Raw genomic sequence first — 18,314 nt, forward strand, 5'->3', positions numbered from 1 at the left:
AGGTATTCCTTTATAGCAATGCAAAACTGACTAAGACAGGGTATCAGGAGACCTAGCTTTGCCTGAATCTGAGAACTTCATCAGGACTCTTGGAACAATTTAGCCCACAGGTCCAAGGCTGATTTTTGTCACAGTGAAGTTCAGGTAGTAAGAATTCTCACTGGTGGCTGTTGAGGGTGATGGTGGTGGGGATGGGTCATATGGAGATTTAGCAGTGGTAGACTAGAAATTAAAGTGGAGAAAGGGAAGAATTAAAAGTCAAAACAGTGTGAGGGAGGAAAGCAATGGGTATAACACCTCAGATCTTTATCCTTGAGAGGACTTAAAAAATCTACTTAATAATAATCAGATGCTATTCTATAAGAACTTTGAGACTAGACATCTGATGACTTTTAGGAACCTGCACGGGGGCTGAAAATGCATGCAAATCTGGCTGACTCAGATCCAGTCTTAACTGGCTCATAACTTGCTTCATATACATGACTGTACGTTAGCAAGGAAATGAGAATAACAGCATATCACATAGGCATGAAAAGCATTTGCAAAGCAGCAGTTCTTAAAAATGACATTTTGCAGTGTTTGCCAGAAGCAGATTCAGAAAACTGAGACCAAAGTAATGAGGGAGCCGTCTCATGCCTAGATGAGCAGAAGCATACCAAAGGCTTAGTATTTCCCCAAGTAGTAGGCACCTCAAACTTATTTAAGGAAAATACTCTTCTTGATGGAAGAGATACTGCAGTTCAAGCAGGAATGTGTTTGGTGTGCTGCCTTAAATAGCATGGGTAGATGTTCAAACATGTTAGGACTCACTGGCCCTAGGAAAGACCCGCAAGTATCTGGTCTACACCAGGAAAGTGACAATGAAACACCAAACACATTTTCTCCTCTAATTACCAAGAAAAGTATTTCTTTCCCAATGGTGGCAGACAACAATGTTGGTAATGATGAAGTTTTCTGGAGTGTGAAGTGGATATGTCTTATAAGTTTAATCCACAGCTTCACCACTTCATAAGTGGATAATCGAATTGTGCCTCAGTTTCCTCAGACTTGGGGATATTAAGAGTACCCTCAGTCACCACAAGGTGGGTACCAACATAAGAAAAGGGTGTAGCAAAAGCCCAGGGGTGCATGTTCTTAAAGTGCCTAGTGTGGAATTAGAATGACAAGTGGTAGATGACTTACTTGTGCAGAAATTTAAAATTATTTTGTGATTTTCAAATGATCATGTGTGCTTTCCATATGGTGTCCAGACTTGGGGTGCTGCAGTAGGAAAGGGAAGAAGGTTTCCATATTTCCTGAGACTGGAGTCACATCCTGTCACCAATGCACTCACCTGCTGACTAACCAGTGTACTTCTGGGAATTGCAAATACATGAAATGGCACCCATTCTAGACTAGTCGCGGCAGTGTTGGTGATGACCACAGACCGGGAACCACCCTGACGTTTATCCGTAGGTAACTGGGTCATGAGCTGTGATCCACATCGTGGATACTGTGCAGCTGTGGCAAAGAATGAGGTATCCTTCTGTCTGTGCATCGGGAAAGGTTTCCAAGATACACTGCACAGTGAGAAAAACAAGAAGCAGAACAATGCACGGTGTGCTAGCTCTTACATTACATAGGAGGAAATGTAAAATTAATTTACAAATGGCCAATAAGCACATGAAAAGATGCTCAACATCACTAATCATTAGGAAAATAAAAATCACAACTACAGTGAGATACCATCTTACATCCATTACGATGGTTGTTCTCAAAAAAAAAAAGAAAAACAGAAAAGAAAAGTGTTGGCAAGGAGGAATAGGAACGCTTGTGTAGTGCTTGTGGGTATGTAATATGGCGCAACCACTGTGGTCATTTCTCAAAAAATTAATCATAGACTTACCACAAGATGCCGCAATTCAGCTTCTGGTGTATTCCAAAAAGAACGGAAAGCAGGTGCTCCAGCAGATATTTGCATGTCTTTGTTCATAGCAGCATTATTTACATTAGCTAAAATTTGGAAACAAGCCCAGTGTCCATCCATCCGTGAATGAATTAACAAAATGTGTTCTATACATACCAATGAATGGGATTCAGCCATAACAAGAAGAGTGGTTCTGATGTGTGCTTCCACATTATTAAGCCTTGAGTTCTTTCTGCTAAGTGAAATAATCAGACTCAAAAAGACAAATATTACATGATTCCACTTAACAGAGGTGGCTAATGTCATGAAATGAATAGACAGAAAATGAAAAGGTGGTTGTCAGCTGCTTCAGGGAGGGAGAAAGAGGAGTTGGTGTTTAATGGGTACAGAATTCCAGTTGGGGAATACGAAAAAGTTCTGGGTGGGGATGGACAGTGGTGGTGGTTGAACAACAACCTAAATGTACTTCCTGCCACTGGATGTACACTTAAAAGTGGTTAAAATGGGCCGGGCGTAGTGGCTCACATCTAATCCCAGGACTTTGGGAGGTTGAGGCAGGCAGATCATGAGTTCAGGAGATCGAGACCATCCTGGCTATCATGATGAAATCCCCTCTCTACTGAAAATACAAAAATTAGCCGGGCATGGTGGCATGCAACTGTAGTCCCAGCTACTCAGGAGGCTGAAGCAGGAGAAGCAGTTGAACCCGGGAAGTGGAGGTTGCAGTGAGCTGAGATCGCGCCATTGCATTCCAGGTTGGGCAACAGAACAAGACCCCTTCTGAAAAAAAAAGAAAAAGAAAAAAGAAAAAAAGTCGTTAAAATGGTGAATTCTATGTTATATATATTTTACCATAATTTACAATAATTCCTATTGTTTTGCATAAAACAGCTGTAGAAAGCTTTGCAGGTCATGAACAGCACAGCTGGCCACTGGGGCTGGCGTGGGGCTAGGACCTGGGTGCATAGGAAACAGGGATGAGACACAGGCTCTTCATGCCTGCACACATATACAGATACACACAGATGCAAATTTCTGAGCCATCTAAATATAACACCTATTCAAAAAGTCAAACAGAAAAAGGAAATGTAATGGAGCTGAAGGATAAGGGTAGGTGGGGCGGTTGCTCAGGAGGACTGTGGAGGCCACATCACCCAACCTTTGAGGCCTCTCTTAGCAGCTGGAGTGCATCCCAGGGACTTGGGAGCTCTGGAGCAGGAGAGGGCCATGGCCGGAGGAGGCCTGAAAAAGATCATCTCTGCCACAGAGAAGAAGCTGGCTCAGATGCTGGTGGCCACTGTGGAGACAGGGAGACCCAGGGAGACAACTGTATTCATTCAAGGAGGAATGGGTGGTGATGCAAACTTGGGTGGAGGCCACAGGGTGCAGAAGACAGGACACAGCAGAGAGAGATGTAGGACATGGAAGGGACAGAAAGGAGTGACCACTGGACTTAAAGGGGCGAGGAAAGTGGAAGCATGAGAACATCAGCTGGGCATCTGGCTGAGGGGTCGTTTGCCCAGGGTGCCCTTCCCTAAGGGAGAACCCAGGACAGGAGCAGATTCAGAGAAAACCGCCCAGCTCACTCCAGCAAGAAGCAGAAAAGGGACTGGTTAAAGGACGGGGTAGGAAGGTCACCAAGCTCCAAGGGCCCTCTTGAATCTGGCTTGGAGGCCACAGGGCCCAGGGCAAGGACCAAACCACAGGCACAGGACAGCTCTGGTCAAGATCTTCTGGCTACCGCAGGAGGCAGAAACCACACCCTGCATCCTGCACTGCTGAGGCTGGCCCTGGAGTCCAGAAGCTTCTACACCAGAAGCTTCTGTCCCCCATCCCTACTCAAAAAATAAAAACAAAAACAAAAGCAATTCGGTGCCATGCACCCTCTGCTTCCTGGTGCTGTTCGGGATCCTGAGTCTTTCACGGGAGCACCTGAAGGGGAAAGCCTGGACCCGTGTCGGTGTCCCTCCTGCAAGGAGTGCTGGGAAAATGAACTTTCCGGCTTCCTCCTTGGGAAGGCAGAACATTCCCCATGTGTACTGGTGGCATTTAAAAACTGCAGGGCAGCCAGAGAACATGCACCGTGTTCCACCAGGAGAGTTTCCGGCAGGATGTCCAGGTGCAGACACCCGTCCCAAGGTGGGTATTTGAGCTGAGGAACTGAGAAGCCAGTTTCTGCCTAGAGCTAGAGATCCGAGAAGCATCAGCACATGGAAGGCAGGGAAGCTACAATGCCTCAAGGGTGGGAGAACAGATGGAACCAGGAGAGGCAGGTTCTGGGAGGAACCCCAGGGAGCAGCCTCCTTTAAAGCGCGGGGGAAGTAGCTTCAGAGAAGGTGGGGTAGGTTGGGTGGGGTTTGCTGGAAAAAGATAATTAAGAAACAAATTTCTGCTCAGCCCAGAAACCCCTGTCATATCCATAGAAGTAAAAGAAACCTGTCTTATGATTGAGTAAGCATTAAGCCAAAATGTGATGCAATCTGCTAAGAGATGACAAAGACAGAAAGAAATCCCACCTTTGTATCCAGCCAAGCAGGTGCAACCCATTACACACATGGTCTCCAGATAGACGGTGACTAGTTCCTAGTTGAGAGGACTCAATGGCACCATTTGTCACACATAGTTCATCCTAAATTCACCCAGTAACTGTGTTGATTCTCTGTGTGGTTAATTGGCTTTATCCACAGGAAAAACAAACCTCTCTTATCTATGACAGGAGGTAGTTTTGCAACTGGGAGTGAGATGCCCGCAGAACTGAGGTTCCTTCCTTCTCACAGAAACTGGGAGACAGGGGCGCTTTCTGCCCGGATGCCTGCCTTTCAAAGAGAGGGCTCCTATGGCCTTGAGGAGAACAGTTCTGGGTTGTGAGGCAGGCAAGATGCTTATGTATGCTTTAGAAAGTTTTACATACATCTTCAAGGGACAGAGAAAGAGTTTTCAATTACACCTCTTCTAAAAAATAAATGCTCTCAAAGTCCATCCTAGGCAACATAGCAAGATCCTACCTCCACACACAGAATAACAATAATCAATTTGCTGGGCATAGTGGGGTATGCGTGTAGTCCCAGCTACTCAGGAGGCTAAGGAGGGAGAATCCCCTGAGCCCAGGAAGTTAAGGCTGCAGTAAGCTTGGATGGCACCACTGCACTCCAGCCTGGGTGACAGAGGGAGACTCTATCAATGAATGAATGAATGAATAAATGAATGAATAGAAAATGCTCTGAGTGAAAAGAGGAGAGTCTCTTTATCTTTTTGCAACAGGCTAAGCAAAATTTTTAAGAATGTATATTTGCTTCACAGAGATTATTCCAGGAAAAGAAGTGGCCCTCAGTGTCAAAGGATGCAAAACTGACCTGTGAGTTCCTGGCAGGTTTAGCATAAAGGAGGATGTTGCTGATCTCAGTACAAGCAATGTTAGAGAAAGGGGAAGATGGAAGTGGACATGGGCGAGTGAGTGGAAAGTGACAAACGGAAGCAAAGAAACGTATCCAGACCATTGAAGATGCTTGAGCGAGAAGAAAGAGGCGGTGGAGGGAATGGAAGCCTGAGGAAGTCATCTGTTGCAATAAGAGGACTCAGAGCACGTGTAGGGTGCAGCACAGAGCCCATGCGGAGGTGCTGTGGAAGGCTGGTGGGGTGCTGGTGGCCCCACTCTCCATCACTCTGAGGAGTATGTGGTCAGAGTTAAAGCTCAGTCTGTTTCTGGGATCAGGTAAGAGGTCAACATCCGGAGAAGAGAGGCGGATCTTCAGATCCTGCAGACCTCCACCGCGCCCTCTGTCCCTCTTGACTGCTTTTTCTCTATCTCCATTGTCTGGCTCACATTTGTGTCACGTTTTCATTTCTCCCTACCCCTCTTTTCTCTTTTCTCCTCTCTTTTTCTTAACCCTTGTACCTTTGGAAGTCCCACTAATAGAATTTAAACAGCTTTTCAAGTTGGTTTTTTGTTCCCAGAAATTGATTTTAGACTCTCCATGAATAATGTGGAAATCAAAAGAGCATAAGCTGATTCAAGTCTCTGCAAATAAACAAATGAAATCTACATTCCAATACTTTCTTCTTCCAGAGTAGCTCACATTTGATTTTTTTTTTAATTACTGTCACTTGCAATACATTTTTAAATCTTGTAACCTGGTTACACAAATACCATGGGGCTGAAGCCTCACTTCCTGTAAGAGGAAACCAGGCTTGACTAGCCTCATACTGGCTTTGAAGAAGTAAAATCAGGGGTTGATAAATCTGCATAGGGTAAATATCAAAGGTCAAAAGTAAACAATAGGTGGTAGTGGGAATACCCCAAATTATAAAAGAACAAACTGTTTAAGCCACAATAGAATTATTGTAGAAGTAAACCACGGTCCTTCACACTAAAATATTCCACTTAGAATTGTAAAATATTCTTCTCAATAACTCCTGGAAGAGCCTATTAAGAAATTAATGAGGCTGGGTGTGGTGGCTCACACCTCTAATTCCAGCACTTTGGGAGGCTGAGACGGGCAGATCACTTGAGGTTAGGAGTTTGAGACCAGCCTGGCCAATATGGTGAAACCCCGTCTCTACTAAAAATACAAAAATTATCCAGGCATGGTGGCAGGCTCCTGTAATCCCAGCTACTCGGGAGGCTGAGGCAGGAGAAGCGCTTGAACCCAGGAGGTGGAGGTTGCAGTGAGCCAAGATGTCACCACTGCATTCCATCCTGGACGACAGAGTGAAACTCCATCTCAACCAAAAAAAAAAAAAAAAAAGAAAAGAAACTAACAAATGTAAGAGCGTCTATGTTCCAAATCTGGTGTATTGTTTTATGCAGGCTTTCACAAGCTCCAAAAGATTCACCGTACAGAACTGGAGGTTCTAGAGAAAGACCACGCCTCCTCCTGCAGGTAATTCTTGATTCAGGAAGCAGCTCTTGGCTTATCCCTGGGCTTAGTGGAATTCGAATACCTGACAATAGGACACCAAGGGCTTTGGGACCTGAATGGTACATCATGTCGTGGTGACATCTGAGTTACCTGGGGCGTGCACTGCAGCCTCCAGCATCCCAGGGAGAGCTGTATATGGGGTCAGGCTCAAGCAGGTCTCAGGGCACCAGTGACCCAATGGGTGACTCAGACTCCCATGGCACCTGCTCCTTCTGTTTCTCCCTCTGACATATATATGAGCTCATGGGAAACACTGTGGCCTCTTACAGAGGAGGAAAGTGTATGGACTTCCAGCTTCTAGAACTGGGATACAATAAACTCCTGTTGCTTATCTACTCCTCTGCAATATTTTGTCATGGCAGCCCTAGCATGCCATGGAATTTTTACTGTTTTCCTATGGGGACACTGAAGCTCAGAGAAGTGATGCTATTTCCTGATGGATAAGAGGTGATATATTTCAGTCCTCAGACCAACTCTGAAGTAGCAAGGTTGTAGTCTTAAGAGTCAAACCTGGCTGGGAGTGGTGGCTCAAGCCTGTAATCCCAGCACTTTGGGAGGCCGAGGCAGGTGGATCACCAGAGGTCAGGAGTTAGAGACCAGCCTGGCCAACATGGTGAAACCCCGTCTCTACTAAAAATACAAAAATTAGCCGGGTGTGGTGCTGTGTGCCTGTAATCCCAGCTACTCGGGAGGCTGAGGCAGGAGAATCACGTGAACCCGGGAGGCAGAAGTTGCAGTGAGCCGAGATTGTGCCATTGCACTCCAGCCTGGGAGACAAGAGTGAGACTTCATCTCAAAAAAAAAAAAAAAAAAAGAGTCAACCTTGAGCCAGGCATGGTGGCTCATGCCTGTAGTCTCAGCACTTTGGGAAGCCAATGAAGTCAGGAGTTCGAGACCAGCCTGGGCAACATGCTAATACCCTGTCTCTACCAAAAATTAAAAAATTAGCTGGGTATGGTGGCTCATGCCTGTAATCCCAGCTATTTGGGAGGCTGAGGCACAAGGATGGCATGAACCCAGGAGGTGGAGCTTGCAGTGAGCCAAGATTGTGCCATTGTACTCCAGTCTGGAGTGCCAAAAAGAAAAAAAATCCATCTCAAAAAAAAACCCACAAAAAGAATAAATACGGGGCCTCATGACTGTATATTACTGGGCTTCTGACCTAGACTGAAAGCTCAGAGAAGACTTTCCTGAAGAGAAAGTGAGCTATGATGGGCCCACTGTACTCCAGCCTGGGGAACGTAATGAGGCTCTGTCTCAAGAAAAACATGCAGAATAAAACCACAATAAGATACCACTACAGAACTATTAGAATGGCTAAGATTAGAAAGAGTGACCACACCAAGTGTTGGCAAGGATGTGGAGGCACTGGAACGCTCATGCTGCTGGTGGGAATGTAAGATGGTACAACCACTATGGAAAGCAGTCTGGCAGCTTCTAAAATTTTCAGCATACACCCACCATGCCACTCAGCAATTGCATTGCATTCCCACATTATTTTTAGTGAAAGGAAAATCAAGTGGAAAGATCTTTAAAGTATTTTTGCCTGACAAATACATGAAATGTGGGTAGCAGCCCAACACTCCCTGATCAGTCTTCACAGGGCATATGTGGCCTCGTGGTCCCCAGGAAATACGGCTCTCTCCACAAGTGCTGAGTCCACTCTCTCCATCAATCCTAAGATGTTAGTTCCACAGCACTGCCAGCGTTGGGCTTTGTCTATTTCTTTCTTTCTTTGTCATTTTTGAGAGGGGGTCTTTCTCTGTCATCCAGGCTGAAGTGCAGTGATGCAGTGTTGGTTGTAATAGCTCCCATTTCATTTCTAATTGCTCTTATTTGGCTCTTCCCTCTTCTTTTCTTGGTTAGTCTTGCCAATGGTCTATCAATTTTATTTATTTTTCCCAAAAATCAGCTTTACATTTTATTTATATTTTGTATTATTTTGTTTCAATTCCATTTAGTTCTTCTCTGATCTTGGTTATTTTCTTTTGCTGGGTTTGGGTTTGGTGTGTTCTTGTTTCTTGAGTTTCTAGAAATGTAACCTTAGATTGTCTATTTCTGCTCTTTCAGTCTTTTTGATGTAGGCATTTAAGGCTATAAACTTTTAGCATGCTCTTTGCTGTATTCCAGATGTTTTGATAGGGTGTGTCACTATTATTCAGTTCAAAGAATTTTTAAATTTCCGTCTTGATTTCATATTTGACCCAATGATCATTCAGGAGCAAGTTATTTAATTTCCATGTGTTTTCATGGTTTTGAAGGTTCCTTTTGGTGTTGATTTCCAGTTTTATTCTACCGTTGTCTGAGAGAGTACTTCATATAATTTTAATTTTCTAAAATGTATTGAGACTTGTTTTGTGGCCTATCATATGGCCTATCTTGAAGAAAGTTCCATGTGCTGATGAATAGAATGTATATTTTGTGGTTGTTGGGTAGAATATTCTGTAAATATCTCTTAAGTCTATTTGCTCTAGGGCATAGTTTAAATCCATTGTTTCTTCCTTGACTTTCTGTCTTGATGACCTGTCTAGTGCTGTCAGTGGAGTACTGAAGTCCCTCACCATTATTGTGTTACCGTCTATCTCATTTCTTAGGTCTAGTAGTAACAGCTATATAAATTTGGGAGCTCCAGTGTTAGGTGCACATATATTTAGGATTGTGATATTTTCCTGTTGGACAAGTCCTTTTATTATTATATAATGTCCCTCTTTGTCTTTTTTAACTGCTGTTGCTTTAAAGTTAGTTTTTTTGATATAAGAATAGTTACTCCTGCTCACTTTTGTGGCCATTTGCATGGGGTGTCTTTTTCTACCCTTTTACCTTAAGTTCATGTGACGCTTTATGGTTAGGGGAGTCTCTTGAGGGCAGCAGATACTTGCTTGGTGAATTATTATCAATTCTGCAATTCTGTATCTTTTAAGTGCAGCATTTAGGCCACTTACATTCAATGTTAGTATTGAGATGTGAGGTACTGTTCCATTCATCCTGCTATTTGTTGCCTGAATAGCTTGGTTTTATTCATTTATTTATTGTATTTTTGTTTTATAGGTCCTGTGAGATTCATGCTCAAAGAGGTTCTGTTTTGATGTGTTTCCAGGATTTGTTTCAAGATTTGGAGCTCCTTTTTGCAGTTATCGTGGTGCTGGCTTGGTAGTGGCAAATTCTCTGAGCATTTGTTTGTCTGAAAAAGACTGTTATCTTTCCTTTATTTATGAACTTTAGTTTTGCTGGATACAAAATTCTTGGCTGATAATTTTTTTTTTTTTTCTGAGATGGAGTCTTGCTCCATCTCCCAGGCTGGAGTGCAGTGTCATGATCTCGGCTCACTGCAACCTCCGCCTCCTGGATTCACACCATTCTCCTGCCTCAGCCTCACAAGTAGCTGGGATTACAGGTGCCTGCCACCAGGCCCAGCTAATTGTTTTTGTTTTTTTAGTAGAGGTAGGGTTTCACCATGGTAGCCAGGATGGTCTTGATCTCCTGACCTTGTGATCCACCCGCCTCAGCTTCCCAAAGTGTTGGGACTACAGGTGTGAGCCACCACGCCCGGCCTGATAATTTTTTTTTAAGGAGGCTGCAGATGGGTATGCATGCTCATTGGAGGTGTTCTTCCCTTACTGAAGATTACTAAAATCACATGTGTTGAAAAGCATTTGGGATTATTTACTTAATTGATGAGTACTCATTTATTTTTACGTTAATTTGATACCATGTATAAAAAATATATAAACATAGGTATGGACATATATATATGTGATACAACATAGAACATACACATGTGCACATAAAGATAGAGGGAGACAGAAATACTTCAGATTTTTGATTTTAAAACTTTATGCATGAACACATAAAACTCACTGTTAAAAAAAACCAGCTGGATTTAAATTGTGCTTTTGTAAATAGAAAAGTTAACATCTATCTGAGGAAGCCCTTCCTGAGTTTTAGAGAAAGTAGATAGTAAATTTACATCTCAAAGCACACACACACAGACACAGAGAGAGAGAGAGAGAGAGAGAAGGAATTTGGGTGTGTTCAAGGAAGATTAAAAGTAGATGCCAAGGTAACACAAAAATGATAGAAATTTATAACAGGATTTTATAAGGAGACCAGTTTTATTTACATACATAGCTTTTATTTTGGTCTCTGTTTTCCAGCTGCATTCCAGGAAACGCACTACACAGGCTCCCTTTTTAAGTGCTGGTGGGCCACTGCACATACAGACAGCCCACTTTAAGGGAAGAATCACGGGAGGAGATGCAGACCCCAGAATTATGCCAACATTCAAAAGCCTAAGTCAAAGGTCAAACCACACACTTGAAATCTCATCGCCTGTTTGGCCCTGTTTAAGTGTACTTTACTTTCTTTAATATCTGCTCTAAAGCTTTTAAATAAACTTTCACTCTGGCTCTAAAATTTGCCTCAGTCTCTTCTTCTGCCTTATGACACTTAGTTGAATTCTTTCTTCTGAAGAAGCAAGAATTGAGGCTGCTGCAGACTTCTACAGATTTGCTGCCATTAATATACTTTAGTGCCATTCTACATGATAGAATATATATATATTCTTATATTTATACATAGATATAAAATTTATGTATTCATAGAGGCCTTGAATCTACATTCTTGCTGCACTTTATGTAAACAATCCAGGTAGAAGACTAAAACTTATTTTGGAAATACGTTGGTCCCATATGATTTCTATTTCATAAAAATGGGAGACAGGAGGGGGAAAATTATTTTTCAGAAGAAAACAACAGAACAACAGCTATTAAATTTTAGATCTATTCTTTTTTTTTGGATTTTGTTATTTACCTACAATTTGGACTGAATCCTAAATTTTTTCCTGGCTACAAGTTTCAAAACTAATGGTTTCAGAATTTTCTTCCATTTTTCTTCCGTTTTGGTATATTATAAATTAAAACTGTGCTTCTAAAATTTTTATCATTTTTTTATTACACTTTTTGTTCTGGGATACATGTGCAGAACCTGCAGGTTTGTTACATAGGTATACACGTGCCACGGTGTTTTGCTGCACCCATTAACCCATCGTCTACCTTAGGTATTTCTCCTAATGCTATCCCTCCCCTAGTCCCCCACCCCTCAACAGGCCCCAGTGTGTGATGTTCCCCTCCCTGTGTCCATGTGTTCTCATTGTTCAACTCCCACTTATGAGTGAGAACATGCGGTGTTTGGTTTTCTGTTCCTGTGTTAGTTTGCTGAGAATGATGGTTTCCAGCTTCATCCATGTCCCTGCAAAGGACATGAACTCATCCTTTTTTATGGCTGCAATGAATTCCATGGTGTATATGTACCACATTTTCTTTATTCAGTCTATCATTGATAGGCATTTGGGTTGGTTCCAAGTCTTTTCTATTGTGAATAGTGCTGCAATAAACATATGTGTGTGTGTGTCTTTATAGTAGAATGATCTATAATCCTTTGGGTATATACCCAGTAATGGGATCACTGGGTCAAATTATATTTCTTGTTCTAGATCCTTGAGGAATCGCCACACTGTATTTCACAGTGGTTGAACTAATTTACATTCCCACCAACAGTGTAAAAGCATTCCTATTTCTCCACATCCTCTCCAGCATCTGTTGTTTCCTGACCTTTTAATGATCACCATTCTAACTAGCATGAGACGGTATCTCATTGTGGTTTTGATTTGCATTTCTCTAATGACCAGTGATGATGAGCTTTTTTTCGTATGTTTGTTGGTCACAAAAATGTCCTATTTTGAGAAGTGTCTGTTCGTGTGCTTCACCCACTTTTTGATGGGCTTGTTTTTTTTTCTTGTAAATTTGTTTAAGTTTCTTGTAGATTTTGGATATTAGCCTTTTGTAAGATGGATAGATTAAACCTTGCAAGCTGAAACTCAATGACTTATGTAAACTTCTGGAGAAATCATAGCAACTTCTATATAAACAACCTTTGTGGCTGCTGATGTGTGGACTATACAAAAGGTACAGATGAACACTGGATTCAGACTGCAATTCAGAGAAATGTGTCACATTGCCATTGCAATTAGAAGATGCTTCAGAAACTCTAGAAAACCAAGTCTATAGCGTTAGAACGATGTTTGCCAAACGAATTGCTCTAATTGAAGCAGCAGTTGTGTGACTTTAATAAGGTTCCAGGATTATACTGTCCCTTTGTTGCTGTGACTTCCCATTGCGCTTTTCTGATTTGTCTTCATCCCCTTTTCCATGGGGCATGACTTCTTAAGAATGAGCCTTCTTAGTGATGTAGGATCAGATGAAACTTACAGTCACAAAGTCATGTCTTCTACAATGCTTTCTCTGAAAGCTTTTGAAGAATTGGGGGGCCAGGTGTGCTGGCAGAGACCTGTAATCCCAGCACTTTGAGACTCTAAGGCAGGAGGATCACTTGAAACCAGGAGTGTAAGACCAGCCTGAGCAACAAAGGGAGACCACGTCTCTACAAAACATAAAATAAATCAAATTAGCCAGGTGCAGTTGTGCATGCCTCTAGTCTCAGATACTTGGGAGGCTAAGGTGGGAGGACCGCTTCAGCCCAGGAGTTCAAGGCTGCAGTGAGTACACTCCAGTCTGGGTGACAGAGCAAGGTTGTGTCTCTAAAAGAAAAAAAAAAGGAAAGGAAAAGAACGGGGTAAACAGGAAAGCCAAAGATCTCGGGCATCTCCAGATGATTGCCTGAACAAATTGTTTTTTCTTGGCTTCAAAACCTTTCAAGATGTATATTTCTTTGTAAAAGAAGGGCATGCCAATTGTAAATTTAAGTGAGCAATCAAAATCTAGCTCCTAAAACTGAAGTATTTTAACTCTCATTCTGATAATATTTATTTTCTGAGGCAAAGAAGAAAGACAACGTTAGATCAATTGTTTCTCTGCCCACTCCATCTCTTCCAAACTGCCTTCTCCCCTTTAATCAAATGTATAAATACTAAGCCTCCTGAAACCTCTTCAGAGAAAACACAAGCCACAGAGGTTTTTTGCAACTCATGTATTCCCAGGGTGCACTGTCAGGCTCTGGCTCAATAAAACTCAATTGGTCAAGATCCTTGCCTCAGTCAGTCATTCTGGATAACCACCATGAGTCCTGCAAAGCCCTTCAGTAATCTATTGCCTGCCTAGGTGATGTGTACCTAGATGAGTCAGATCTTCATGAGTCAAACACTCGTCTTCCTTTTCTGTCTTTCCCAACCCTACCACTCAGTGCTGTGTGCTCTGATCTGACCCCAGCTCTGAGGTTGTTTGTATTGGTCTAAGAAAGCAAGACCAGGAGGGGCAGGTTGAGAAGGAAGTAAGAGGCCAACTGCCATGGAAAGTGGCAGGTAGGGCTGTCATTGCTCAAAGCCACACACACTGGGTGCATTTTGTGAAATTTTCTGGATTCAGAATCTTTTCCCTGTGTGTCTATCTAGAAATTCACCCTCCTCCTACTTTCTTCTCATTACACTTTCTGTTTCTAATGCACTCGTTTATGTCCAGAGAATGGCCATGTAAATAGTTGACAATAGAATAAAAAATGAAGATTTGTCAGACTTGGAAGCTGGCCTTTCTTTTTTCCAAAAGAGATTGAGGTTTCTAAAAGCTAGCTTTTATGCAGGGCTGTGCAGTTGTGAGTGTAGTGTTAGGGAACAGGTGTATAAGTGAAGAGTGAGACAGGAAACAAAATGCTGGCTATTTGTCAAATCCTGAAAGTGAATGGGACAAAAATCATTTTTGAAGGAGGATGTCATTCAGGAGACCTTGTAAATCTTAGAGTGTCCTCTTACCAGATGAAGTGGAGGATGAGGTTGAATTATGGAGTTAGGTGACAGTGGGTACATACTTCTCTGCCTCAGTTTTTTTTTTTAAATCTGTAAAAATGGGGATTGTGGTACTTGGGATTTTTTGGTGAGGACTGTAGTTTCCTGGAAAGCTCTCAGGATAATACCGGGTACATAGTGAATGCTGCATCAGTGTGAGCTATTATAATTATGGGAATACATAAAGGTGCCCCCCTGGCCATCCAGAGTGGGGAGGTATTTTCCAGTCAGGGTCCAGGCAGGCCAGCTGGAGATGAAGCTGGTTAGTGGGGAAGCTTAACTTCCAGTAGTGGAAGAATTTAGGAGGAGTAAACAGAATGCACAACATTCTGCAAACATTCCTTTACCCAACAGTAGGAATACTCAGAGTTGGTGTAGCTTCCTTGGCAATCATTATCTCCTGGGATTCTAAGAATGTGTCCTAGAGTCAAATGGCTTTGATATAAGCCAAACCCAGAAATGGGCTTCAGGGCTGCCTTGCACATAGCATTCATTCATCTTGAAAAAGGAAAGCATTCATCTTGCTAAAGGAATCCCCTCTTCTGGCCCAGGCCATTATTTTTGTTTTTGTACTCTCCTGATTTTTAAGGTGTAAGGAGAAAGATGGAAGAATAAAATAATGGAGTACATGAATGAAATAACAGGGTAGAATTGAGACTGCTACATGTAAGTTAAGAGAAATTGTGTATAAATTTTGTGTGAACATAAGAAGGATTTCTTGTTGCAAACAGACCTCTCTATATAAATAATACCCATTGCCTTGAGTGGATAGCAGACCGCATCACAAGAACATTCCAGCAGAGTCATGAGAGAATGGGTAGTGTGGCTTCTTTAATTGACAGGTTAGACTGAGTAAGTTACTGAAGAGAAAGGAGCTGAAGGAGAAGATGGGTGAGGGCAAGAAAAATGGGAAGGTGAAAGGAAAGGACTGAAAGGAATGTTTACCAAGGGCTCATCAGGTACCAGGCTCTGTGACTAATGTCTTACACATGTTAATTTACCCTTCTACTGTCATTTTCTGATGCAGTAAGAGTCGGCCTTACACTGCAGATGAGGAAAGAGGCTGAGGGAGGTCAAATGAGTGGCCCAGGGTCATCCAGCCACTTCATAGCAGAGCTAGTGTGTTTCACTGTGGTTTGTGCAGACAGAAAAGTGAGACATGGAAGGAAGGCAAAACATTTTTGTTGTGGGTGATGTTTATGAAAGTGACCCGTATGAGGCAGAATAATGGCCTCTTAAAAATGTCCACATCTGGGCCGGGTGCAGGGGCACATGCCTGTAATCCCAGCAATTTGGGAGGCTGATACGGGTGGATCACAAAGTCAGGAGTTCGAGACCAGCCTGGCCAACATGATGAAACCACATTTCTACTAAAAATGCAAAAATTAGCTGGGCGTGGTGGCGGGCAACTGTAATGCCAGCTACTTGGGAGGCTGAGGCAGGAGAATCATTTGAACCTGGGAGGCGGAGATTGCAGTGAGCCCACATTGTCCCACTGCACTCCAGCCGGGGCAACATGAATGAAACTCTGTCTCAAAAAAAAAAAAAAAATATCCACATTCTAACTTTTGGAACACATGCATTTACTTTTCTTGTCAAAAACACTGTTCAAAGGTGATGAAGTTGAGTATCTTGAGAAGGAAAGCTTATTCTGGCTTATCTGTGTGGCTCCCAGTGTCATCATAAGGGTCCTTGTAAGTGAAAGAGAAAGGCAGGAGGGTCCGGGTGAGAATGATGCAGCCTGAGAGACTCCACTGGCCATTGCTTCCTATGAACATGTGTGATAAGACAAAATTATAACTAATTTAGTTATAGATGTAATTGGCTTTTATTTGTGATTTATGATTTGGGGCAGCTCTCCCTCTACAGATGCTTCAGCATCCCAAGTAGCTGGGACTATATTGCCGGATCTGGCCAGCAGCTTGCAATTCAACAGGGCTCTTTCTTTGTTCCCAGGCAGATTGGCAGGTTGAGAAATAAAAGACACACACAAGATAGTGAAAGCTGGGTCCAGAGGAGTCACTGCCTTCTGGTCCTGTGATGCTGCCAATGCACTGGATATACCAGCATTTATTATTAAGTTTAGTGAGAGTGTTGGTAGGTTAGTGAGGGATTTAAGGTCATTTGTAAGCTCTCCACAAGGGTTGCATTCCATTCCCAGAGATATGGACATCTGCTTTTCTGGGATAGGAATCTTGGTTATGTGAAACCTCCCTGGCTGCATGTCCATTCATAGGCTCTCTGCAGGGCGAAGCACATCATGTGCTGTTGGCTCATTCTGGCAGCCCAACCTGGCATTTTTCTTTACACAATCCTGCATGCAATTTTGTATTTACAATAATCAGCAGCATTTCATCTTTTATTCCATAGCAATAGTTTCAGGGGGTCTCCCTACATCTCCCCCTTTTCTCTGATTTAAATGAACCATAGCAATCATAGCTTGGCACTGATCACAATTGGATTGAAGAATACTTTTTCCAATTTTACACACCAACAGCAAACCAATAGCACAAATTATACACAGAACAAAATTAACGATAGTGGATCCTCCCAAAGATTTTACCTATTGAATGGGGTTGAGATTAGATAACCCCTCAGAGATACTGTCTAAAACTTCAGCACTGGGTAAAGCAGATAAGTGTGCTTGAGAAGCTTCAAAAATCTGTTCTTTCAGCTTGCTTATGTCTAAACTTAAATTATCTTCACTTCCTTGTAAATGACATTTTACTGATTCCCAATTGTGAACAGACTCTTTATATTGGAACGGAGTTATAAAAAAATCAGAAGTATTCCAATCACGTTGCATTTGTAATCTATGTTCTAAACTCATAATTCTATCTCCCATCCATATAACAGAAGCACATCACGTGCTGTAGGCTCATTCTGGCAGCCCAACCTGGCATTGTCTTTACACAATCCTGCATGCAATTTTGTATTTACAATAATCAGGAGCATTTCATCTTTTATTCTGTAGCAATAGTTTCAGGGGGTCTCCCTACAGCACTACAGGTGTGCGCCACCATGCCCTGCTAATTTTTGTATTTTTAGTAGAGACAGGGTTTCACCATATTGACCAGGCTGATCTCGAGCTCCTGACCTTGTGATCTGCCTGCCTTGGCCTCCCAAAATGCTGGGATTACAGATGTGAGCCACAGCGCCCGGCCCGTAAATCACACATTTCTTTGAGTTTTTGTAATTCCAGCCCAAGAGAAACCATTTGATATTTCAAGAATGGCTGCACACAAATAAAAACATCTGTAGATTGCACCACACGATGGAGACTACCAGTATGACTATCAGGAGGAAAATATCAAGAGTTTGGAATATGCACCTTAGGCAAGATGCAAACCAACTACAATAGGATAGATCAAGGAAGAAGCCAGAAGAGTCTAGTCATTTTAACCAGGCAGCACATTTAATGATTTTTACAGCTGAGTCTCTATAAAACCCGATGTATTTATCCATGTGCAACAAGAAGGGTCAGAAACTGCACAGGCTTCCCCCTGTTCAGCTGATGGAGAGCAATTCTATTATCTAGCATTGCATGTCTATGTTAAATTAAAACAGGGAGTGAGAATAGGCAAGTATAGAAGTGGAAGCCTAAAAAAATCTCCATACATTTGAGGAAAAAGTTGTGTTACAGGTGCAGCTAACGTCAGACTTTGGGTGGATTAAAGGATCTCTCGATATGTAAAAA

The sequence above is a fragment of the Gorilla gorilla genome, chromosome 20 (assembly GCF_029281585.2).
Source record: "Gorilla gorilla gorilla isolate KB3781 chromosome 20, NHGRI_mGorGor1-v2.1_pri, whole genome shotgun sequence".
Taxonomy (NCBI): domain Eukaryota; kingdom Metazoa; phylum Chordata; class Mammalia; order Primates; family Hominidae; genus Gorilla; species Gorilla gorilla.